The sequence below is a fragment of the Macaca thibetana genome, chromosome 6 (genome assembly GCF_024542745.1).
Source record: "Macaca thibetana thibetana isolate TM-01 chromosome 6, ASM2454274v1, whole genome shotgun sequence".
NCBI lineage: Eukaryota > Metazoa > Chordata > Mammalia > Primates > Cercopithecidae > Macaca > Macaca thibetana.
In genome coordinates this window covers 54,313,171-54,340,439 of record NC_065583.1, presented here as the reverse complement: position 1 = coordinate 54,340,439, position 27,269 = coordinate 54,313,171, and the positions used below count along the sequence as shown (strand labels likewise).

The following is a 27,269-nucleotide window of genomic DNA, read 5'->3' as shown; positions in this document are numbered from 1 at the left end:
GTAGAGGATATTGTCCTAGATTTAAAAAGACTTACTTAAAAGAACTAACAACCAAATGTAATGATTGATCCTTATCTGAACCGAAATAATTTTGTGAAAAATTTTTGTTTCAATGAAGAAACCTGAAAATGGACTAATAGATATTAGATAATACGATAGAGTTATTTTCAATTTTGCCAGGTGTGATAAAGGTATCGTGGTTTTGTAAAAGTATCTTTCATTTTTTGGAGATCTATACTGAAGCATTTAGAAGTAAAATATTTTCATATTTTAAATTTACTTTAGAATGATATAGTAAAAATAGATGGTAAACCAACTACGGCATAATTGTGAAATCTAGGTGGTGGTGAAACTATTATGTTATTTTAAATTTTGATATATTTTAAAACTTCTAAAATCAATGAAAAGATTTAAAAAAATCTATTTTTTTAAAAAATGGATTTTGCCTTTGATCTCACACTTAGAAAATGTTTCCTCAAGCAAGGGCTTTAATCACTGAGATTGTCTTCAAGTATTCTTATGGGTCATTTACTTTAATACTTAAATCTTTTATCTCTCTGAAATTTGTTTTGACGTGATATATGAGATAAAGATGACTTTTATGTTCAGGTAGCTAGATGGTAGTGAATATTTTTTTTGATTCTCTAAATTTATTTACCATTTTTTTCTAGAAAAGCCCTTGCTTTTTCTTTGGGGATCCATATCCCTCTCATTTTTTGGTCATGTGTTTTGGGTAATAACAGTAATAGAAAATTATAAGCCTCATATTCTTTAATTTACCCTTGGCTAAGAAATAACTGAAGGAAAAAATCATAGTGCTTATTGGTAGTTTAATAGGAAATTGAAAGAATGAAAGTCTATTGAGGCACCAGCAGACAAGCCCTGCGCTAGCCATCATTACACCCTGTTAAATAGATAGGAATAAGCTTAGACAGTACTAACATATCTGTTACCATAAAATGAAAGTTAAAGTATATGTTTATTGCCTGTCTTACATCAAAAAGGAAAGTTTCTATGCATGTTTTATAAGAAGGGATCAGACAATAATATGAAAAGCATTCCAAGTGTTTCAAGTAGAGGATTTACTACAATGCATCAGGTGCTTAAGTAATCAAGGGCTGAAGAACAGTGAGTCAGAGGTCTGCCACTAACTTTTAGGTGCAGCACCACAGAAAGTTAGAGAGTCTCTGTCTACCGGAGTCAGGAGCTTGCAGGAAGCTCCTGCTTATCTCATGGGACTTTGTAGCCCCAAGATGGGTGGACTGGCAGAGGACATAGACACTACCACAGAAACTCACATTTAGGAGGTCCATGCTATGCCTTCTACTGCTGCTGGAGAAAGAAGAGAAATGATTTCTGCCTCGCTGCTGCCTTTCAAAGATTATGTGAATTTATCTTTAATACGGAGACTAAAAATACATCCAGAACTGCTGGCTAGGATGTCACAGAAATATATTTCTCAGGCTTCCGGTCTCTGCACTGTAAGGAGGGATGGAAAAGTTTATAAGGTGGGCTGAATGTTAATAGACAAATCCAATAGAAGGGGTGAAGAACTCTCCTACATATTTAAATGTTTATTTAAAATTCAAGGGATTGTTGACTTGACACCAAGAGTAGTCTGTTTTTGTTATAGGAAAAGATATTTGTGAGACTATTTGGTGAAGAAAGCAATTTGAAGCTGTAAATCATATTTGTCGTAGAGGATTGGTCTCACTCACCAATTGGTTAGAATTCACTTCCTATGACATCACCTAATCTAGCAGAGCTTCCCCAACTGATGGGTCAGCCAGCCCAAAGAGCAGTAGGGGTGGCTGAGCAGGTCTGGGTAACCAGAAAAGTCTTGCCAAGGGCTCCAATTCCCTTGTTTACCGTGTTATACCATATAAACATAACTATCTTTTTCTTAATGTAGTCAAAGCACTGCACTTAGTGAAATAACCTTCTGTTGTTTTCATGTCAGTGACATTCCAGAGTGTGAAGACTCCAAGGTAAATTAATGTACAAGAAATGTAAGGAAAGGCTCTGCCAGAGCACTTGCTCTTCACCTGTGTAAACACGTCATGACCATTTAAGGCTGTAAATCGCAGGATATAATATTAATATCCCAGAGGGTAGTCAGGTAAATAACAGGGCAGGCTGATATGAATTCCCTGGGTTTAAAGAAAAATTAAAGCCTTGATTAATTAATTTGTTATGTGCAGCTTCTCCTCCCTTCCTTTGCTTTTATAGCAGGAGTGAGATAATTATTATAATGTGAGAGATAAGCCTGCTTCAACTGAGAGCTGTGTTTGGTCAACTCTGTGGTTTGGGCAAATGTATTAAGTGACTTAAATTCATATTCAGAAGACTCTGATGTTAAAAAGAATTTCCTGCTTAGGAAAGATAATTTCCAAGTGGAAAACAAAAATCCTCTACTGAGTTATAAAACTTTTGTTTAAAATATATTCATTATATTTGAGAATTACTATGCATGAGGACACCTCTTCATGCTTGAGATATATCAGTAAACAAAATAGGCAAAGATTAAGAAGTTCATATTCTAGTGGGAGAAAGACATATCAAACAATAAACATAATGAATAAGTAAATTACATAGGATATTAAAAGGTGAAAAGTGGTATTAAAGAAGAAAAGGTAAAGCATGGTTAAGGGGATCAGGTGTGTTGGGGAAGAGGTGGTGGGCTACAATACTGAATAACAAGGCTCATTGAGAAGATGAAATTTGAGTAAGATGTGCAGGAGATCAGGGAGCAAGCCACACATTCCAGGGAGAGGGAACTGCAAGGGCTCTAAGGTAGAAGTCAGTCTGGTGTATTTGAAGAAAAGCAAGGGGACCAAAGTACCTGAAGTATAGAGCAAGAGGAGAGCAGAAGATAAAACCAAGAGGCACCGAGAGAGTGTAGTGGATACCATGTGCACTTCAGGACCAAGGCACTCATTTCCCCAGGTGTTGGCTGTAGATGGCTCCTAGCTCAGTTCCTCATCTGGAATTGCCTTCAACAGAAAAGAATTTCATTCCCAAGGTTATGCTGTCTCCCAGGAGCAGACCACATCCAAAGACTGTCCTTGAGGGATTATAAGAGTTGAGTGCCCTTGCCTCAATTCAGGCCAGCTCTGTGGGCCTGTCATAACTATATCACAGTCCACTGGTCCTTCTGCCCAATTCTGCTTTCCTGACTTCCTTATAAGTGTTACTCCTGAGAGCAAACCCAAGAAACCTCCTGCCTACAAATCTCCATCTCAGAGGCTGTTTTCTGGAGAACAAGACTTGAAACAGAGGCATTGTGAACACTTTGACTCTAAGATGGGAGAACATGGGGGCTACAGTAAGAGAGAAACATGATCTAACTTATGTTTTAACAAGATAACTTTAGCTGTGGCACTTGGAGTGATTGGTGGAGAGTTAAGGTCAGAAAAAGGGAGAACAATAAAGAGACCACTGCATTAATTCAGGGGTAACGATGAAGGTCTGGATAGGTTGGTGAATGTATGTTGAAGGTAGAACCTATAGAATTTGCTTATAGTTTGAATGGAGGGTGTGAGAGAAAGAGCAACTCAAGGATGACACCAACGTTTTTGATATAAGCAAATGAAAGGGTAAAGATGCCATTTGCTGAGATGGGGATGAAAGGGATGAATTTGGGAAGAGCAGACTTTTGGAGGGAAATGAGGAGTTAGGTTTTGAACGTATTAATTTTGAGATGCCCATCTGTGAACCAAGTGGTGATGTCCAGGAGGCAGTTGGGCAGAGGTCAAGGCTGAAGATCTATATTTAGCAGTGGTCAGTAAAGGAATGGTATTTATGGCTCTGAGCCTGAATGAGATAGTCTACAAAGTTATTGTAGCTGGAAAAGAAAAGTGATCCAATGACTGAGACCTGGGTGGTTCAAAATTTAGAGGTTGGAAAGATGTGAAGAAACCAACAAAGGTAACACAGAAGGAGCCACCAGAGAGAAAAAAGGAAAACTATAAAAGTCTGGTATCCCGGATGTCAAGTCAAGCAAGATGTTCAATGAAGGGAAGAAAATGTTTCTGACAATTGGTTTCAGCAACTTGGATCTCATTTGATTACCTTGAAAAATAAGAGAGCAGTATTAATTTGAGGGTTGGGAGCCAAAACCCTGATTAGAGGAGATTTAAGAGAGAATAGAAGGAAAAAATGTGAAGATACTAAGTTTAGAAATTTAATTCAAGGAGTTTACAGTGAAGAGAATAGCTGTAGGAGGAGGACCAAACAAAGTTCTTTTTTAAGTGGAAGAAATAATATTTGTGAATGTTGATGGGAGTACTCTTGTTGAGAGGAGAGAATTAATAATGCAGGAAAGAGAGGGAGAAATCCATGTCATTTGGGAGGCCCAAGGGAATGAATTTAGTGCATAAGTGAGGAGGATGGCCTTAAATAAGAGTGTGGTCAATCCATCAGGAGGGGAGGCAAAGCACATGACCAGACATGAAGGTGGATGACCAGCTGTAGTTGCGGAAGTTTGTGGAGATTCTCCTCTAATTGCTTCAGTTTTCTCAGTGAAATAGGGAAATGAGAAGCAGGGTCTTCAACTGACAGTGAAGATGAAAGAAGAGATATTGGATGTTTGAAAAGAGAGAAGGTCACCATCTAGAAGAATGGAAGAGCAAGTGAACTAAGGAGATATAATTAGGTTGCTGGGTAGTGCCAAGAATCCACTTAGTACTAGTAGTCATGAATTTAGAGTGATGCTCATTAATGTTTGCTAATGCTTTAATTTCTACTTTTCTCCAACACATTAAATTGCACCAGTGCCACCATGGAGTTTGTGGAGAGTTGGACTGAACCAGCATTGGGATTTTGCCAAGTGAGTACAATGCAGCAAGAGAGGAGCAAATGAGTTGAGTGTATGGAAGACATTACCATGATGACTAACCATGGTATTCAGACCAAGTAAGGAGGGAGGCAAAGACTTAAAATGTTGAGGAACACGAAAAGGTTAGGATCAATGGATTTGGATACTGATATATTAGGAGAATTATTTGAGTTGACGGTCCAGACTGAGTGAACAAGAGAGTTAGAAAAATAATTATGGATGAGTGAGGTGCTTGAAATTGGGATTATGGAGAGGCTGCAATTACTGATCATGACAAAGTCTAAGTTATGGCAATAGTAGTGAGTGGCTGAGGTAGGATGGAGAACATGTTCACTGGAGGAAAGGTGATCCTGGAACTGAGAGCCCAGGATTGTTGAAAAGGTCATCCACAGAGAATACTAAAATAGCCAAGAATTCTCAGAAATAGTGTTGGAGTGATAGCGAGCCACCCCTCAGCCACACCGGATCTCCATGGGTCATTTCCAACAGCATGCGAAAACAGCAATTCCTCCCACCTCAGAAAACTCTCCTGTGATCTTATATCCCTGTCTAATTACTGCCTCATTTTTTTGCTGCAGTTTAGAATAAAACTTGAAAGACAATACTCTGCGTCAAATACTTCTCCTTCCATTCTAATTTGAACCCTCCCCAAATAGACTTTCAACCCAGCACTCCACTATAGAAAGAGACTCCAGACATAGCATCTATAAAATCAACCAACCTAGAAACTTGACGGAGTAATACATGCACAGTACAATTGATCTGATGCAGGATGATGGTATAGACAAATCACTTAATTGAATCAAATCTGCATTTTCCCTCCTGACTAGTTGATATCAAATGATCTGATCAATCTGTTTGTCTTTTCTATTTCTATTACTTTAAGGATGAAAATAGCAATAACTTACTAGTGTTTACTTTTAATTCGATCATGAATATGTGGGCAAAAGAGTTTATCTATTATTATATTTTATTAAATAATATCCACTGTTTTCTTTCAAAAACACTTGGCTAAATTATTGTAGTACTTGTGAACAAACGAATATTAATTTTAACATGAAAACATACACAATTTTTTATAAATCTTCTTTGTTAAATATGAGAAAATGATCCTGTCATTCAGGAGGGGTGGTGTTGTAAATCATAACATTTGCACTGATTAAACATTTGCTGCTTCTAAGTAATTCTGCATGATGATTGAGATGTGCTTTCTCTCTGTCAATATTACTTGGTACCTGCATTCATTGGAGGACAAAATCCATACAAGATGCAAAGAGATGCTCTTCATGATGCTGGTTCGGTTTTATTAATACATGAAGTGTGTGCTCAGCAAAGTCCAATGTTTGCCTGGCTTTTGTTCACTTGTCTTGGTTTCATAATAGCATTTCTCCAGTGGTCCCCATCAAGTTGTGTGCTCATAGTCTGTTAACTGTGTTTCTCCCTAAGTCTGATGTCTTCCTGTAATATGTATTCATTACCTCAGTTGCATTCCCATTTGCATTTGAGAAACACTCACCTTATTAGCAGGGCTACTACATACACATGTGCAGTTCGTGCACTGCACAAAGGCTCCCAGCAGAGACAGCATGTGAGGCTGAAATTCAGGCATGCCGTGATCTCTGATTCCTGACAGTGTTCTGTAGCCACCAGAGAAAGGAAAGATTCCTGCTTATTTTCCCAACTAGAGGCATGCATTTTCCTCATTTTGCAGAAAACACCGTATGGGCTTATAGCAACCCTGCTTATGAGACTTGCTGAGAGGAAGAGCTTTCTTCGCAGGAGAGAAACAACAAAGGGCATATACTTGCTTCTTAGGACTCCTTTCCAAAGGGGCCTTGGGCATGCATCTGGGGCTCAGCCAATCAGGTGCATCAGTTCTGGGCTTTGAATTGGAACCTGGGATAATGGAGAATTCTTTTGGCAGCTCAGGGATGTCAGCAACCTCCTATTCCCAGAGGCAGTGGTTGCCTCAGAGTCAGTGTCCAGGGCTGGAGGCGTTGATGGTGAGAACTCCAGCATCTGGCATCCAGTGACAGGGCTTTCCCAGACCAGTTCCGAGGAATGATTTTAACTCTGGGAGCAGAACTTCATTCTGTCCCTGCACCATCTTCCTAACCTAGTTTTCCAGTCCTCTGGGTGTTATACTCAGCACCCAGCAGCTTCTCGATAAATTCCTTTTCTGCTTAAACTACTGGAAGTCAGTTTCTTTTGCCGTGTAACCAGTTTATTGGGGAGTCAGTGGGATACTAACATGAAGCCCTTTTATTTGATTTCTCCTACATTGTTTTCAGGCATGCTTTGATGAGACTTTTGTGTCCCTTCACAACGTCTCAGGAAGTGTGTGTAGCATTTCAGACATTTTCAGGTTTAAAAAGTTAAGTTTATAGCTCAAGTCTCACCTTATATCCACTTTTTCACTCTTCCTGTCAGTCCAGGTGTGACCAGGGGCCAGTGGCCCTGCCCTGGGGCAATTGTGTGTACAGTGTTTCTCTCCTGCTCCTCTACTTTCTGCTCTTCCTTCATCTTTCCTGTATCTCCTGGAGTGTTGGGGTCTTGGAGCAGGGATAAAGGAAAGGACAGGCATCTGCTTAGCTGCTGCTGCTGTGGTGTACATAGGATGGCCAACTATGCCTGTGGCAGATGTCTGGACACTGCTGAAGGGCAGGGCATGGGCAGGCTCTTCAGTAGGCCTAGCAGGGGCCCCAGTTGCACAGGCATCTGATGTGGGTGATGACCCCAACCCAAGTTCTTCTGCCCCCTCCTCCTTCAGCTCCCACTCCTTGGCTGTGCTCCTCCACTAGCAGGCAGCCCTCTTAGGTAAGGTCAGGACAAGATTGCTTAAGCCCAGATACCTCTTGTGGTATTGATTTGGCCCTAAGGAAACTCAGGCATTCTTGTCTCACCCAACGGTGGGAACAGAAGCTGCCAATTCCTTTCCTTCTGTTGAAATGTGTGGGGAGAGTAAATCTGCCTGGCCCACCTCACGGAAGTCTGACCAAGGTTGGAGATGACTGGCTTCTACCTCTCGCTAGCATTCTTCATCACTGTGATTATTTCTCTTGCTTCCCCCTCCATTTTTACTTAACTTGTCATAGGAGGGAAGAAATATTCCTCTTACCTCTTATATGTGGAGCAGAATAAAAAGTCACCAGTTGGGTTGATGACTCCCACATGGAAGGAATTCTGATGACTCCTCTTGAGTTTCTTAGTTTTTTCCTATAGGGGAAAAGGGATAGGGGTTGAGGTGGCTGCGGCAGTGGTTGCTGGTGGTGTTGAAGTTGGTTTTCTGATGCCTTTTATTAAGTCCTTCAAGGAGTGGATTTGGATACACATTAGAATATGCACCAATTATGATTTACTCTCTGAGACTATACCCATGGTTCCCCAAAATTGAAATCCCATTTACTTTCCTGCTATACTTGTAATAAGGGTCTGACTAATTCATGACACTGTGTCCAGTATAGTTTATTGATGACTTAGAATCTATTACATTGGTGCAAAAGTAATTGCAGGCTTTGCCATTACTTCTAATTACTTTTAATGGCAAAACCTGGAATTACTTTTGCACCAATCTAATAGTTTCTTTTCCCAGTGGCATCCTGTTTTCTTTTTGGGACAATATCTCCTCTCCCCACTTTTCTATGCTCCTGGAAGGATGGTGTATCAGGCACCTGTCCCACTGTGGAAGTTTGAAGGGCCAAATCCTTCCTGTTTTCTTAGAATAGTCAGGAGGGAGTGCAAAACCTAAGTTAAGCCAAATGAATGCTCTCTCCTGTGACTTTGATCTTGAGAGCATGATGTGAAAACTAAGGAAAGAAATGGTTCAATTTCATTAATCTCAGCAGGGACAGCCTGACCAGATTGGTTCAGTTCTGAGACCATGGCTTTGATTCTTTTCTTCCCAGTCCTCTAAAGGGGTTCTTGCTCGTTTTTAACTTTGGTCCTCCCAGTTGCCCACTCTTCTGGAATCCTTCAGTGTTGTTTTTATTAAGTTAGTTGGAGTTGGTTTCTGTTACTTGAAAAAAAGAACCCTGACTGATACAGTATGCATTCATACTGCAGACAAAAGAAGATCACACTACAGGAAATGTTTTTTTCCCCCTGATACTTACATCATTGCCATATTCACCTTCAGTCAACTTTTGCAACTTTCTTTTCACACACATTCATAAGTCATCATTATGCAGAATACTTAGATTTATTTATTCCAAATTATAATAGATGTATTCACTGTATCAAATGTTGAAATTAAAAAACAAAGCAATTTCAGGAAGATATTCATGTCTTTACTTCTGTGATTCTCTGGTCTTGGTATATGGAAGATAAATCCGTTTTCTTGCTGAACTACTTCCAAGCATGATCCCACTCCACAGTAAGTCTACGTTTACAAGAATATCCTAGATAGGCATGCTGCCCCAATACACCAGCAAAGCTTTTACAAACTGCCAGTCCAGACACATTTGAGAGTCCTAAAAGTAATTTAACATTTAACTAAAACAATACAGAATAGAACTTTGCTACTTAAAGTGCAATCCAAGAAACGGAAGCATCCACGTAGGAGTTTGTTAAAATGCAGTCTCCACCCTGGATACTGAATCAGAACCTCACATTTAACAAAATCTCTAGCTGATGAACTTGCACATGAAAGGTCGAGAAGCATTGTTAAAACATGAGAGGGCATTACATATGGTAAGAGTAAGTGTTGAAACTTGTTCTAATTATATACTTACAAAGATAAGAATTTGGTCATAATGAAAAATGTCCTTCTTACTGTGGATCATATTAAAACTTTTTTGGGGGAAAACACTAAGCTAGGGGAAATAAACGGATGAATTTGGAATCCCATTGTTGCCCTTTTCAAACTAAGAATACCAGGATTGCCTTACATCTGTGAAGACATATTACATGAAGAAGACAGAAAAGTACTCCTAACTCCTGATACAGGGTCCAAGGCTGCAAATACAATTTCCTCATCCATTGTTCTGCTCTTCCCTTTCTTCCTCCACTACCTTTAAAAGACAGTGATCTTTTCAAAAACTTGGACAAAAGTCATACTGGAGAAGGGAGCTTAAAAAAATGTCTAGGACTAGAAGAAGAAGACTGAAATGAAAGCATCTGGGAGGAGACTCATGGGCCAAGAACCCCACCTTTCTAATCCTCTACGTCCCTTGGCTGAGACCTATGGCTAAAGACACGACCTCTTCCAGTCTTGCCCGCATTTGTGTTGTGGGGAGAGATAAAGTTGTGTACACACAAGAGCTTTAAGGCTCCTGAGCATTTTTTTTTTTTTCAGTGCAGATTTTCAGTGACTATGGGGAAAAAGTGTTTAAACATAGCACAATTGTGAGATTTGAGGAACCACAGTGAGCAATCAGAAGACCAGAATAAACAGATATAGTTCTGAGGCAGGTGAAGTGGTAGAGCATAAGCTTTGAAGTCAGACCCAGGGTCAGTCCTCCCTCTGCCACTCACTAGATATGGGATCATGGGCAAGATAATTGATCTCTCTGAGCCTTTGTTTCGTTACCTGTAAAGCAGGAGTAATTATACATGCCTCTTGTTGTTAGAATTGAATGAAGTAAAAAAAATGATAACCTTCTGCCATACTTATGACTTTACACTCTGCAGAAACCCCCACTTCTATTTTTTTAAGTGGGAAGAAGGTAAACTCTGTGAACTCTAGTCTATTGCTGTAACTAAGCAAGCTTTTAAATCATAGATTTAGAAGCATAATTTGAGAGCACTACTGAAGGAAATTATGGGTATAAGAAGCCAATCTTGTTTGCTAAGAGGTAGAACTGGTAGGTTGACTTAGTTTTCTTTATTCAAAATATTAGCAGACAGGTAAATGGAACAAATGAGAATATATCTGGATTTATAAGGTAATTGAAAAAATATCCCATGAAATCCTTGTGGATCAGATGAAGAAAGTAGACTGGATGTAATAATAGAATTGTAGAATTTACCAGCAGTTGAATGACTACACTACACGATGTGAATAAATATAAATGGAGAGGAAAGTCTGTTAGAAAATGCATTTTATTTCTATCTGCTTCTACATGTCTAATAATTATTTGCCTAAGAGCATCATGGCTTTCTGATCAATTCCAAATATCATGATTTCAAGCTGGCTAGCTAATATACTAGGAAAAGAATTAGCTCCACTAAGCCCTTGACAGGTTCTAAAGATGGACTGCATATACAAAAATGGAATTCAATAGAGCTAAATGAACAGTCTTATAAAATTACTATGAAATTCTCAACTAAAAATACAAATAATATTTTAAGAAGTCAAGACTAATAACAAATATGAGAAATAATTGGAATTTTAGTAGATTATAAATTCTGTGTTACAACAGAGTGATATAGTTACCACCAACAAAGAAATCTACTTAATCTAAGATTGTATTGGTAATGTTATAGTGTTCAGAATAAAGGTAGTAAAAATTAGTAAGGAAACAGAAGACTTGACCAACAGTGTCAACTAATGAGACCCAGTTGACATTTTTAGAACAATCTACCCAATGGCAGCAGCAGTTGTACATTCTTTTCAGGTGCACATGAACCATTCACCAAGAAGGACCATATTTTTGCCATAAAGCAAGTCTCAGTACATTTAAAAGCCTTGAAATAAGATGAACCTTCTCTCTGGCTGCAATAAAATTAAAACAAATAATAATATATCTGAATCCCATTACTGGGTATTTAATCAAAGGAAGTGAAATCAATGTATCAGAAGGATACTTGTGCCCCATGCTTATTGCAGCACTATTCATAATAGAAAAGATATGGAATTCATGTAAGCATCCATCAGCTGATGAATGGATTAAAAAATGTGGTATATACACAAAGTGGAATACTATTCGGCCATAAAAAAAAATGGAATAGTGTTATTTGCAGCAACATGGATGGAACTGGAGGACATTACATGAAATAAGCCAAGTACAGAAAGAGGAATGTTACATGTTTTCACTCATATGTGGGAGCTCAGGAAGTTGATCTTTTGAAGGTAGAAAGTGAAATAATGGATACCAAATGTTGGGAAGAGTGTGTGAGTGAGAGGGAGACATGAAGAGAGGTTGGTTAATAAGTGTAAACATTCAGTTAGATAGAAGTTATAGCTTTTAATGTTCAATAGCAGAGAAGGGTGACTGTTGTTAGCAGAGAAGGGTGATGTGTTGTACATTTCAAAGGAGCTAGAAGAGAGGACTAGAAATGTTCCTAACACATAGTAATGATAAATGCTCAAGGTGATGAATACCCAAGATGCTCCCTTCGTAACATACTCTATGCATGTAACAAATATTCACATGTATTCTGCAAATATGTAAAACATTATGTATCAATAAAACAAATACCTAAAAAATTCCTTGAAATTTGGAAATTAAATAACAATGTTCCATATAACCTATGGGTTAAAGAAAAAATATTTTGAACTATGTAAACAGGTTATCAAAATTTGTGGAACATGGTTACAGTAGTTATTAGAGAGGAGTTTATAATTTTAAATGCTTATATAAGAAAAAAATCTAAAAATCAATGAGTAAAAATTTGACTTTAAGAAATTAAAGAAAAAAGAAGAGAAAAATAAATCTAATGTATATAGAAGGAAGGAAATAGTAAAGGTAAGAGCTAAAATCAACAAAGTAGAAAATGTGTAAGTAATAGAAAAAAATCAGTGAAACTAAAGTCTGATCCTTTGAATTGATTTTTAAAAATTGATGAACCTCTAACCAGACAAAGAGATAACAAGAAAATAAAAATGTAGACCAATAATATTAATGAGTATAGACACAAATATCCTGAACAAATTTTGGCAAATCAAATCCAACAGTATATCAAATGTATAATACACTACATGGACCAAGTAAGCTTTAACCCAAGAATGCAAGGCAAGTTTAATAAATAGTTCAATTAACTAACAGAAAAAAGGAGAAAAACCATATAATAATTTCAACTGATACAGAAAAACATTTGACAAAATTCAATAGTCACTCATGGTAAAATAAACAATTTCGAATGAACTAAAAATAGAAGGAATTTCTCAATTAATAAAGGGAGTTTAATGAATCAACTAACATCCTACTTAAAGGTACAAGACTGATTGCTTTGGTTTATGATGAACAACAAGGATGGGATACTAAATTTTAGCATTTGTATTCAATGTTGTACTGGGCATCCTATCCAGTGCAATAAGGCAAGACAAATAAAAGAAGCAGAGCATGTAGAAACTCCTAAGGAAACTGAAAAAGAAAAACTACTAGAATGAATCAGTAAATTTAGCCATGTTGCAAAATGTGAGGGTACTGCACAAAATTCCACTGTATTTCTCCATACTAGCAATGAGCAACTGGAGACAAGAACTAAAAAATTATTCCATTTATGAAATATCAAAAATAAAATACTACGGGATTCATTTTTAAAATTATGTATAATGCTGCTATGTTGAAAGCTACAAAATATTGCTGAGAAGAATTAAAGAATACCTAAATTAATGGAGAAATATAACATGTTCATAGATTAGAGGAATCAATATTGTTATGTCAGTTCTCCTTAAATTGATCAGTGGATTCAAGGCACTCTTAATTAGAAAAGTGAATTTTTATAACATTGACAAGCGAATTCTGAAATTTACATGGAAGATGAAAACCAAATAAAAACAAAAGCAGAAGAGTTAAACATATTTTGAAAAAAAAATAAAAGCAGCACAACTGGAAGACTTATTACACCTAAGTTGGAGTCCTACTGTAAAGTTAGAGTAATCAGAGCAGTATAGTTTTGGCATAGGAATAGAAATATAGATCAAATGAAAGGAATAATGAGTGAATCCTGAAATAGACTCACTCATCCATGGCCAATTGATTTTTGATAAAGGTATCCAGTTACTCAATGGGAAAAAAGGTAATCTTCTCAACAAATGGTGACAAAACAACTGGATATCCATGTGGACAATAATGAACTTCAGCCCTTACTTCATACCATACACAAAAGTTAACAGCAAATAGATCGTAGACCTAAATATAACAGCTAAAACCATAAGCTTCTATAAGAAACCATAGAAAATCTTCATGACCTTGGGGTAAGCAAAGATTGCTTATGTAAAACCTAACAAGTATAACCACAAAAAAAAAACCCCACACTTGATAAATTGGACTTCATCAAAATTAAAAACTGCTGTTTGAAAGACACTATTAAGAAATTGAAAGACAAGAAACAGACCGGGAGTGTATATTTGTTATATATATATATCTGACAAATGCCTGGTATATAAAGAACTCCTACAACTCAATAATAAGAATCCAAATACTTGATTAAAAATTGGGCAATAAATTCAGACACTTTATCAAAGAACAGCTGGCATGAGAGCACATGAAAAGCTGGTAAACATCTTTTATTGTCACCATCATTAGTCAGTAGGGAAACGCAAATTAAAACCATGAGGTGATACCACTATATACTCACTAGAATGGTAAAAATAAGAAGACAGAAACTACCCAGTTTTGATGAGGATGTGAAACAATTATATCTTGCTGGTGAGAATGTAAAATGTTTTCACTTTGGAAAGCAGTTCATCTCTATATATAGTTAAACACACAGTTACTGTATTAATAATTTTACTACTGTAAGATAAGAAAAATAATAATGTATGTCCATAAAAGGACTTGTTCAAGATTGTTCCTAGCAGCTTTATTCATAATAACCCCATATTGAAAACATCCCCAATGTCCATCATTTGGTAAACTGGCAAACAAATTGTGGTATATCCATACAATGGAATACTACTCAGCAATAAAAAGGAACAAACATCAGATACAGGCACAACATTAATGAGTTTCAAAAACATTGTGTAGAGTGAAGGAAGTCAGACACAAAGGAATATGTAAGTGATTCCATTCATATGAAATGCTAGAAAAGACAAATCTAATCTGTAGTTACAGAAAACAGCTAAGTGGGCCAAATATGGGGTGGGATAGAGGTTGACTTTAAAGGGGTGCAAGACAACCCTCTGGGGTGATGGAATTGTTCATTATCTTGATTGAAGCAGTGGTTACATGTGTGTACATTATTCAAAACTCATGAAGCTGTACAATTAATATGAGTGTAATGTATTTGTAACTTATGCCCCAATAAAATTGATTTAAAAATTAAAAGGAAAGTGGGGCAACCAAGTTTCATAAAGCAAAATGTCTTTGGGTAATAAGTGGCATGAACTAACGGCCAATTTCCTTAGAAAACAGCCAAATGGATTAATCACCTCTAGAATTATTTGTGCGTATGCTGCCCAGATCAAAGTTCCAATTCCTGGCAGAGAGGGTCTGAGGGGCTTAGCTTAGGTCAGGTGCTCTCTTCTGGACAGGGAAAAGGTGGACCATCCTGACTGAACTTCCCGCCCAGACTGCTGTCCTTGTGGCAGGGGTGGTATCTCATAGGTAAATGGAGGTACTGTTACCAGAGAAGGGGCAATGATGACTGCTAAACAAACAAACAAACAAACAAACACCAAAATAGTCTTCCCCTGCGTGTTCCCAGGCAGAGTAAAGAGGATGGTGAGGGGCTTCAAACATATCTATGTTCATTCATTCCATTCATTTATTCACTCAAACATAATATGGAGTCTGTACTATTTTCCAGGAGGGTTATTGAGTAGGGACGCGAATGCTCTTGAAGTCTCTCTAAAAAAAAAGAGTTCTTATTAATGGGAGGAAGAGAAGCCTGGTAGGAGACGATTATCTGGAGTGGTTATGGGGCGCAGCCTGTTTTTGTTTTTTGTGGGGAGAGGGGGATAGAATTCAACGACATAAGAAAGAACTTTGCAACAATCAGATTGGTTCCTTTTGGGGTCCTGTAAAAGCTGGAAAACTCTTTAGTCTGGAAGAGGAAGATGGACAGACAGAGAAGCAGATTCCAGAATTCACGTCCTGTCCAACCCACAAATGGAAGAGCCCGTTCATGGTTTGAACATTCCATCACTGGGCCTCCCGGGGCCTCCTCGGCGAGTCGGCAGAGGGAGCCATTCCCCAATAAATCGCCGCGCGAGGCCTCGGAGGACCTGGGGGGATTTTCCTGCGCGTCCCGGGAGTTTTCTCTCCGCCCCGCCTTGATAAAGCAGACTATCCCACCCTCCACCCCCTGCCTTCACCTCCCCGCCCCACCTTTCCATGTACTTTGCTGCCGCATCACATTCTCTGGCACGGCTTAATCACCATCCTTTCTGGATCCCACCTTTGCGCTTTCTCCCCTGACACCACTGAGGACCCGCCGTCCGCTCCAGTTGGCCGCTCGGGCGCGGCCACCATCCCACAAATCCTTACAGAGGGTCTAGAACACCTCCCAGGGACTTTGACGAGGGACTCGCATCCAACGTGGGTTGGGAATCAGGCGGGCACCCACTCTGACACCCCTTCGGTCACCTCCTGCGGTGACCCCAACATTTGCTAACTTCGCGACCAGGCCTTTGGCCGGGTCGCCCACCAGGCGGTGGAAGCCGCTCAGGCAGGGGCGACTCACGATCGAGGTGCAGGAGTCGGGCCGGGAAGATCCTGCGTGTTGCGCTAGGGACAGAGCGCGGCGCCAAGCGACAACCCCCCAGCGGCCACTGTCCCGGCAGCAGCAGCTGCAGCAGCGGCAACTGCTCGAATCCCGGCCCCGGCTCGGGTTACCCGCCCCCCCCTGCCCCCCCAGCATCTCGGGCCAGACAGAGAAAACCTTGTTCAAGTTTGCAGCAAGTACTTTCCCCGTGCGCAAAACTGGGGGACTGGGAACGCGCTAAGACGTTCCTCTTTCCCGCGTCTCCACCTTTACGCCTGAAAGAAGACTCCCAAAGATCGCTTTCTTCTGGGACACTGCTTGGACGCTAACCGCGCTGATTGGAACAGATTTTGTGTCTTGGCTGGCTTTGGGTGAAGACCGGGGAGAAAAGGCTGCGCTGCGATTCTCAAGATCTCTGGACTTGGGTAAGAGTTGGGCAAACTCAACCCGGGCGGCTGCTGGACCTTGGCCGGACGCCGGAAGGCTTCTCATGGGCGGGGGGCACATTTTCCTTAGCCAGGGTACCGGGGTGCGACGTGAGGTGGGAGGAGATGGGCTCAGTCTGCGTTTGTCATGGGCTTCTCAAGGGTTTATTGTTGTTTGCATTTGGTTTTGTTACATGGGATTGTGTAGGAAAATCTTGGAGTATTTTTGATGGAGAGACATCCTCATTACTTATTTTATTTTGCATAATTCCTGCTCTTGTATTGCCTTGCCCGTGTTTGTTTCCTTTTGCCGAGGGATATAGCTGGTTGTAGGGAGATTTGTGGGGAATCGGACTGAGGTGGAAAGGCAGTTTCAGCTGGGCCCTTTTTTCCAGGTCAGTTGAACTTCCTCTCTGGGATCTTCACTCTTTTCTAAACTTCTCTTTCTCCAGTCCTTGGTATTCAGATTGTGTAGATAACGCTCTAGGCTTGCGGGATGCTCCCCCTTCCTGAGTTCTCAACGATCAGTAGGGGTGTGAGGTCGCAGTCTTAGACCAAAGGGGCCTTGTCAGTATGCTTGGCTCCTTAGGGAGTGCTGGGAGGGACGGTTTTTCAAGTAATAGTTAAGAAAGATAAATCCGGTGTTATCTTTTTCTCTTAAATTCCTTTGTTAGAGGACTTTTACGCCTGGTTTAGGGAAGTGTTTTGTCCTTATATTTCTTTCTGGAAGTATTTTCCTTTGTGACACTACTGAGTAAATGAATGATGGCAATATCTTGCTGCTGCTTTAGAAAATATGCTCGTGCAAGGATCCACATTCTTTAGGAGAAAGTCAAAGCTGGAGATTTTATTAGCCAAAATTAGCCATTATTATTGTTCTTAGTCAGTGATAACCAGGCTGTGCCAAGGCAGAAGAGAATGACATTTCTTCTTGGTTCTTGCCTTACTCCTTTATATCCTGGGACTCCCTTTGTGTATAGGTTTCCCAAATAAAAATGCTTCATTCCTTATGGACAAAAAGACTGGAGTCAACTTATATTATCCAGAAATGTCATCTTCCTAACATGAGTGCTCCAAGAGGTCAGCTTGCTGGGAACTTTTAATTTTACCACTGAGAGGTCAAAGAGTTCAGTTGGTAAACTCTGGGCACGCGCCAGCCTGGGTTCAGCTCACAACTCTGCCACTTTCCAGTTGTGTGATTTTTGGGGTAAGTTACTTAACCTGTTTATCCACATATGTAAAATCAAAATGATAATAATAACACTTACATCAGAGGACTGTTAAAGGGATTAAATAAGTTAATGCATGTGAAGGACTAACAAGCCTGACACATAGTAGGCATGAATTAGCTATTATTATTATTGTATAGCTAGCATTAACTATTGTTGTATCCCTCTAGTATAGCTTCTATTAGCTGTCAGTAAGTGTTAGCTATTATTCCCATTTGGATGGACTTTGAAGGCTGTGCTCATCTGTAAGCTTCACTACCACCTATTGTCAAACTTAGCTCAGACATGACCTTTGTATTGCTCTTTTGTTGTGGCACTTTCAGTAGGAAAAATAAAGGTGCATGTGGCAGAGCTGGAATTTATAGGGTGGTGGGTCATGGATACTTGGAACAGGTGAGGAGGTGGGAATTCTACACTCAGTTCACAGCCTGTATACCTCCTTGGAAATCCTTTGCATTAGTATACTTTCTTTAACCTATTTTTTAGGGGTCACTTACTTGTTCAGTAAGTATTTATTAAACATCTATTACATGTCAAACACTGTTTTAGGTTTTATATTTTAAAAATGGCTATGTATGAGTATTGGCTTTATGTGCCTCCGCCATTTCCAGTGTGTGACCTAGCACTCTATAGATTAAATCCCAAGTATTTTTAGCCACACAATTTCCATACCCGTTAAAATGCATGTAAGAGCACATTAAAAGTGCATATCATTGAGAAATTGAACAAAATATTCCCTATGACCTCAAACAGATTGCTTTTCTCCATTTAGACATCAGTTTTAGTATGTAGAAACTTGTATTGAGAGGTGGGGAAAGAGTGGAATAATCTCCAGTGTTCCTTCTGGCTCCAAAATCCTTAAATTAGCTGCCTTACTTCATTGTTGGCTGTTTTTGAACCCCCTCTTTTCTCTTTAGCTTTTGTTTTAGGTACATAAATTATGTTACTTCCATCTTTGCATATTAATCAGAGTGAGTAATAACATCGATAATTAATGAAAAGGGAAAAGCATTTATCTCTGTCTGTATTTCACTAACTATTCTCAGACTTTGGTTTATACCAGAAGCATGAAGTGGGGAGATTTGTTAAAATATTAGAGTGAACTATGAGGAATTGTTGATATTTGACCATTTTTGACCTAAATAAATGGCAATTTTGTATGGTTCAAACTATATAAACCTTAACCCCTTCTGCCTTGATTTAGATGTAGTAAGTCTTCTGTGAGTTGTGAGAAGTCTGCATTTTTACAAGTTCCCCAGGTGATTCTAATGCAAAACCCAAGTCACATGCTCATTTAGCAGCAGTGAATTTACCTTCTTTGGGATTGTCTGCTTGCTCTAATAGTGTATTTCTAAAATGCAAATCTGATCATGTTACTCCCTTGTTTAAAAATCTTTGGCAGCTCTCTGGATGGTGAATGTCAGTGTTACCTGGGTGCATGTTGAAAATATAAATTCCAGGGCTTCACCCCAGATATAAGGGCCAGTAGTCTGCATTTTGAGATCTCCAAGTGAACCTGGTAGAGGTGACCTCAGATCACATTTGGAAAAACACTGACTTGTAAGTCTCACCTCCTTACCATGATACACAAGACCACCTTTGCAGCACTTCTTAGGGTTATTTTCTGCTTCTCTGGTCCCCAGCTCTCCAGCCCGCACTGATCTTGATCTTGTTACTATCTCAATAATACGTTGTGCACTCTCACTCTTCCATGACCCAGCTGTGTGTGCTGCTCCTTCCGCTGACAATGCCTTTGACCCTCTTTCCTGTCTAACCAACGACTTACCACCCATTCATCGTTTAAGACACTATTCAAATCCCTTTGAAGACTTTCCCTCTGAAGCTTCTCTCAATTCTCTCATAAACTTAGCGATATGTCATGTGAGTTCCCATTCTTGTGGATAGCTTTAATATAGCATTTCTTACATTGTATCAGCTATGTTTATTACCTGAATGTTTATCCTGAATGGATTGGTGAGTTCATCATTCCTTACTGTAAGCTCTTATACAAGTGACTGACCCATTACATAATTATGTAATAAATGCCTAAAGAATGTTGGAGAAAAGTAAATGGATGAATGATAGTCAACATTTTCTTAGCACATTTTGTTAGCACATAAAGTGGTTGGGACAGTATTGTATACATATGAAGGGTGTGGAAAAGCCAGTTGAGAATTTCCAATTTGGCTGGACATAGACTAGGGAGTTAATAACTTCGAGTGGGGCTGGGCATGGTGGCTCACACCTGTAATCCCAACACTTTGTGAGGCTGAGGTGGGAAGATTACTTGAGGCCAGGGGTCCTAGACCATCCTGGCCAACATGGCAACACCCTGTCTCTACTAAAAATACCAAAATTAGCCGGGAGTGGTAGCACATGTCTGTAATCCCAACTCCTTGGGAGGCTGAGGCACAAGAATCACTTGAGCTTGGGAGGCAGAGGTTGCAGTGAGCTGAGATCATGACACTGCACTCCAGTCTGGGTGACAGAGTGAGACTCTGTCTCAAATAATAATAATAATAAATAATAACTTGGATTGGAAAAGGACAAGACAAAATATCCAAGGAGGACTTATGAAACACCAAATGTAACTGAATTAATGTTACATGTTGAACATTATTGCAGGACGTATAATGAAGAACTGAGCTTATCCTTTAGGATGGTTTTGGTTTGGTTTTTGGAATGACAGTGTCAGAGCACTGGAATGGAAGTGCCAATGCCAATAAAAATAACCAACTTTGCTCTGTGCTTTTCCGTTTATAAAACACTTCTGCCTCTGTTTTTGATTAGAAACATGGTGACTGGTTCAATACTGTCTTTCCTTCTTTCCTGAAAGGACACATTCCTGAAAATAGGTCTGAAGATTGTATAAAAGCCTACATATTATAAGGGATTCTGGCCCTAGAGAGCCAAATATATTATGAAATCTCTAATTATGCCTTGCTATTTAGACACAGCATTCAGTGTATACTCCTTTTTCTAATTTTTCTTTCTTTAAACTTTCCACAATTTTGGTTATTTTCTCCTCATTTCAACAACAGTTGACCAGTTCAAGTTCAATAAATGTCTGATTCAGATGAAAAGATTTGCCATTTTTGGCATATCTAATAACTTCTACCTTTGTCTTACTTGAGTTTATGAGACAAACACTTCTCATAATTACTATTAGGCTTTTAATTTTCCCATTTCCCATTCACTTTTTTGTAATAATGAAAATATGCAATAACATTTGAATAAGTGTATGAATAATTCTCCGGGTAATGACAAAGATGGTGATTCTGCAAAAATTGAACTATTGGCTTATGGGCAGCTGCACCATAAAATAAAAACAAAAAAAGTTCATTCATTGGCTGGCATCTGAGTGTCAACACAGGGCAGGGAGGTAGTAGCATCAATAGATGTAGTACAAATATCCACATTGATGGACTTCAAACGAAGCAATATTGAGGACTGCCTATGCTCTCACTTTTCTCAAGCGTGTGTACTGTACCCAGTATCTGGTTTCAATAGTTTAGTTTTAAGAATTAATGTAAGATTCACTGGGTTCTGTTGATTTGTCTTCTTTTAAAATTTTGTTTCTGAAATGAACTTTTTCTAGCTTAGTATAAGCCTGTATCATTTTCTGCCAACCTTTGGAAGTCTTTTAACTGGCCTCCTAATCTCTTTATTCAGTTATTCATTCATTCTTCATATCTGAATGTCCTGAAATTTTAATTTATCTTGTGTCTCTCTTTACCATTTTAGATTATTGTTCACCATGATCATTCTAACTCTTTTTAGATATAGTTATTGCAGAGGACTAATTTAGAGCATTTAATAAAAGGATTTCTCATACTATGAGGGAAAAAAGAAGGTACAAACCAATGTTATATTTGACTTTACAGAACTTTATTTGTGGAACGGCAAGTCACTGTGTGGATGTTATTTGATAATACAAACTGTGGCATTAGCCAATCTGGAAAGTGTGAATGTGATAATGCATCCTGTTGTTATGGTTGTTCATTTTTAGCAATTTCCTCTCATTTCATTTCTAGTAATTTATCCTCCTAGATAAAGAAACTATGTACAGCATTTAACCACCTCAATTTCCTACTCAGAGGGCAATAAATTGTACCCCTTCCCACTTCTAAGACAAAGAAAACAGTATTTCAGTATGGAAAACTTCATCTTGATAGGTACATGTGCAGGATATTAGCATCTGTTAAAAACATCTTATCTTTGGGAACATCCTAGAGGATGACTAAGTACCTTGTCATTAACGTCTCGTCTGACCCAGATGAGCTGTACAGATTTGGCTGGTTCTCAACATAGCCACAGGTGGTGGTTCCCAAGATGGATCTTTTGAATACCTTCTGCTGAAGAATTTTGTCTTTTTTTAAGAAATAATTTTTTGATGGCAAATTGAAAACCAAATCACACAAATTTAACTTGTTCCTCACAGAGTGAAATAGAACTATGAAATTTTTGCTTAGTGGCACAGAATACTAGTTGTACAATCAAAACAAAAAAATTTAAAGATCCACCCCTATTGACGTCTTGAGAAAAGTACTTGAGTTTGGATGAAGAATTGATAAAAAGATGTGACTTGGTTCTTTGAAAAAGTAATAGGTTGGAGATATACTTTTTGTTCCACCAGTTTTTTTTTTTTTTTTTGAAATGGAGTTTCATTCTTGTTGCCCAGGCTGGAGTGCAATGGCGTAATCTCAGCTTACTGCAACCTCTGCCTCTGGGGTTCAAGCGATCCTCCTGCCTCAGCATCCCAAGTAGCTGGGATTACAGGTGCATGTCAACATACCTGACTAAGTTTTGTATTTTTAGTAGAGATGAGGTTTTACCATATTGGCCAGGCTGGTCTCGAACTCCTGACCTCAATTGATCCGCCCGCCTCAGCCTCTCAAAGTACTGGAATTACAGGCATGAGCCACTGTACCTGGTCGTTTATCAGATATTTATTAGCAGTGTAGGGCATAGGGATAAATACCATGTGTAATTACCAAGAAGCTCTTGCCTTCAAGTAAAAAACAGATTAAAAAAGTACACATTGCATGCCTGTATAAAATATCTCATGTAACCCATAAATATATACATCTACTATGTACCTTCAACAATTAAAAAAAAATACAACTAAGCAGGTAAGCCTGGGCATAGTAAGAGCCAAGTGGCAGTTTTTGAGACCTGCCACAAGAGCTCACTGGAGGCTTCCTGGCAGTGTGGGACCTTGACGGAGAGATTTGAATGGATGGGGCATCTTAGGTGGGGGAATGGGCTCAGCAAACATGTGGTGGCAGGAATTTACAAGGCATCGTCAAGCAATAGTGATTAAACCATTCCACAGTAGTGGTGAGCTTACATTTGAGAATCATTTTATGATAGGCACTTACGGGACCTGCCCATCCCCATAGTACTATCTGCGTTAAAGGAACCCTTCCCATTATACTGCAGTTATTTTATAGAAACTAGATGAGATTAGGGAGACCTATTGAGATTCAAGTAAAAGTTGGCTAGAAATCTTCCTTCCTATTCCTAGGTGTAAAATGAGAAAACCGTTCTTCCTTTCAACCACTATGGGATTCTTGGGGCCAGAGATGGAGACAAGGCTCATATTTCTTCTAGTGTCACCTGGATCTGAATTCATATTTTCCCTTAAAAAGTTTAAAGATGATCCGAAGCCACCCACCCAACCATGAATAACCTTCACTTCATAAAATGCCACCAAATGTGTGACTTGAGTAGTAGAATTTTAAGGTTTGGGACTATGGAAAGAGTTCATATCTTAACACTTAAAACTAAACATGAAACATCCTTGCTTTCTAACAGTTCATCTACCATTGCCACTTTCTTACCGCCCATCTTTTTCTGAAGACTACCACCTTCATCAGGTGGCTTCAGCGCTGTCTTGCTGTCCCTGCATTCCTCCTCTCTTGCTCATTGATGACCCGCCCCCACATTCCTATTGTCGTCTGAAGCCCTCATCATTCTCACCTGTCTTCTTCCCAGGTGTTTCTTCCCCCAACACCAAGATTTGACAGTGTGAATTATTTGTCCTTCCAGTATCCTCCCTGCTTTCAGTTGGTTCCTTAAACAGATGTGCAAAATCAGACCATGAGTGAAGTTAGAAATGCTTGAGGCGTGTTTACCCTGTGCTCTGACTTTAGAGGCACGAGAATCACCTGCAGATACTGTCTCCTCCCTAGATTTTGATTCAGTAGGTGCATAGTGGGGTCCCAGGATGTATATTTTTAACAAGGTGTACTGGTGCAGGTGGCCCATATATGCATGATACTCCTTGTTAGACTTATAGTGCCCCATTAAAAAGGCATGCCTTTTTTGTGTGTTTTTAAATTTTAGTGACTTGGCCAGAGGGGGTCACAGAGAATAGTGGGTCTGTGAGAACCCGTGCCTCTCCTCTCTACTTGAAGGGACAATGGCTGTAACACAACGCTGTTCATGTGACAGCCGGAGAAAGGGACCCATTGTTCAGGGGTTGGCTGATGTGCCATTCTGCTGCGGCCAGCCGTCCAACTGAGCTTGGTAGCCCCAAGGAAACAGACACACTTAAATCAGAGAGACAAAGAAAGGAGGTCAAGGCCTTCCACAGTTAAACTACTTGCAGCAATGTGTCAGAGGTAGGATTTGGGAAGGAAAAAAGTAATTCCGAGGAAGCATCATAAATCCTCTGGTTTTGGAGCTGCAGACATGGCGTTGGGGGAACACAAGTCTGTCAGAAAGCCAGTGGATCTTTGGCCAAGGAAGAATTATTTTCTACTGCGTCACACTGATTGCAGAACTTATCTGATTGCAAGATTTTATTACTGATTTTAAAAATAAAAAAGGCTCCCTGAATCTCCAGGCTCATCAAAGGTACCTGATCTGAAAGCCTGCCTAAACCAAGGTCTATGACTTCAGAGAACAATTCTGTGTTCCTGGAAATGGTCACTGTGTATATGATATATTAATAATTCCCTTCCACATCGAGATAGCTGTTTTGAAGCTAAGAATTTTTTGAGTATGAAATACAATGAGCACCATTAGAAAGTTATTGGTAAGTTTGGACAGTTATGAGGCTGGGGGACTCTCCAGATGCTGTTTAGATACCCTCCCTCATCCCTAACTTTCAAATTGGATTCTAGCCCTGGAGGGAAAGGGTTGCAAACTTCCTGTAAAGATCTAATCCCGAGCCCAACAATTGCTTACATTCTTTGTGTCAGAAGAAGATTCAAATTCAAGGTCACAGCCTTTGCAAAGGTCGCAGACTTTTTCCACAGGATTGTTCTTTTAGCCTGATTACTCCCTTTATGAAAAAGTATGTCATTCATTCAGCCTTTGCCTCTGGGTTTCTTTCAAAGGGAGACTTAGTTCCTAGTTCCTGTGGATACTCGTAGGTGGCTTTTCTTTTCTTTTTTTTTTTTAAGTTAGGCACAGAATACAGACACGAATGAGGCAGAACAGGGAAAGCCTTTTCTAGATGTGATGGGTTCTGGAGAGCCCATTTATGCCAAGTGTTAGGCAGCTGGTGTTCACTGGCCAGTAGGAATCCTTTTGTCTCTGAGATAAGAGGTTTGTATCCAGGAGAGGGCAATATGTGATTTGCTTGAGGTCACTTAGAGCTCCTAGTAATTAAGTCTGTCATTGTACCTTGATTATAGATTATCATTGCAAATCCATTAAAGAAGGAGGAGCAAGTGGATTTCAGAGAGGCAAGTGGCTTTATTTTCTTCATTAGGTTTTCATTCCCCCCCGCCTTACATTTTGTTTCTTCTTTACTAAATGGTTTTGCCAATGATATAGATGACTTTGAAGTGGAGAATGGGAAGAGGAGACTTCGTGGGTGGGAAAAGGATTGTGCTAAACACTCTCCTGATTAGTTCATTAATTTTCAATTTGTTGCCATTAGGCCTGTTCATTTGGCTCCCCATTTGTGTGATATAGAGTGGCTTGCCCTCAGTGCTTCAAGGCCTGAATACTGTGCTATCCTTGAAGTTCTGTGTAGGTGCAGCACTTTTTGAAAAAAATAGGAAAGTTAAATGGTCCCTTTTATTGTTTTTGTTTGTGTCCCAAGTAGTACATATAATACTAAATGATTTTGTAGGCATAATATGCTTAATGGGACTTAGTTTTGTGTCAGAATAAGGGCCCTGCCCAACGAGGGCTTCTGGGATGCTGACATTACATTTAATCTGAGTACTGGTTGTATGTGTATATTCAGTTTGTGAAAACTTATTGACTTGTTCAATTTTGATTTATGGCTTTTCTTTCTGACTGCATTTTACACTTCGATAAAAAATTCAAAAATTAAAGCCCCATGTTTAATGTAGAATTAAGAATCTATCATGATGGGAAACTGGAAACTCTCACATAATTTGAATCCTGGTGCAGCTGGGAGGGCTTAGAGCTTTAAATACCCATCAATTCACCCTAACTTCTATAGCCAGAGAGCTGTGTGTCAGAACGCAATGCATTAGCACCATCATAGGTGATTGCTTTACTTCTCTAGGCAGCGAATCCAGTGCCTAAGAGATCAATAGTGTTAGCAGAGCCCCACTCTTTAGAATTTAAAACAAATGCACCCCTCTGAGTTGGCCAAGTAGCAAATCTTTTCATTCCCACTTTCCACCCTCCTCCCATTCATTTTAATCTGTCAGGAGAAATCAGAAGAAGACTCTACAGATTATGGATGTTTTCCTGAACCTTTGGATGACATCTCTCTTATAGTCTAATAGTAGAATGCTTTGTTTCCCTCCAATTTCTGTAACTGGGATGAGTTGATATGGGGGGGTGAAGTCTTTGGCTTATCTCCGTCACTCATTTCCACTGACACTTTCTGACTCCTCAGTGAGCCACAGGAGCAATACCTGCAAGCCCATGCTTCCAGTCCCAGAACAACCTGTTGTCCTTTTCCTCTTAAGAAGACCCTTGCCATCCATGTGCCATCCATCCAATGTGGCGCTGCATACATTACACCAAAGTGAGTCATGAGTCATTGTACTGATAGAACATTCCAGCTTGCTTTTATAATATGGAGCTGGTAGACTCAAATGGAGAAAATAGGAGCATTTTTTTTTTCTCCGAAAGAAAATTTGGGCCTTTCGCTTTGAAATGGGTGCAGCACATCTATGAGAGGTCTGAGTACTCAATGTGTACCCTTCATTTTGGTCATTGGACTTACAAGTTGGATGTTGATTTACACAAACTCATGTGATTAAAGTTGTGGGTTAGCTTCTTCTCTGAGAAAACACCAAATGGCGGATG

General features: G+C 39.3%; 2 protein-coding genes across 5 annotated transcripts in view; one reads left to right on the top strand and one right to left on the bottom strand.

Moving 5' to 3' along the window:
- C6H5orf63 (chromosome 6 C5orf63 homolog) overlaps positions 1-27,269 on the bottom strand; it is a 471,154-nt gene that overhangs the window by 226,240 nt on the left and 217,645 nt on the right. The window lies entirely within an intron of this gene.
- The window catches only part of MEGF10 (multiple EGF like domains 10), a 396,429-nt gene that overhangs the window by 204,418 nt on the left and 164,742 nt on the right, over positions 1-27,269 (top strand). For 2 of the 4 annotated variants that reach the window (XM_050795755.1, XM_050795754.1), the window contains exon 1: positions 17,252-17,998. The exons of 1 other annotated variant lie outside the window; for it this stretch is intronic. The gene's annotated coding sequence lies outside the window, so the exon portion shown is untranslated. Of the gene's footprint in view, positions 1-16,695; positions 16,792-17,251; positions 17,999-27,269 lie in introns of those variants that run through there. One more of the 4 variants, XM_050795752.1, reaches the window with a different exon arrangement.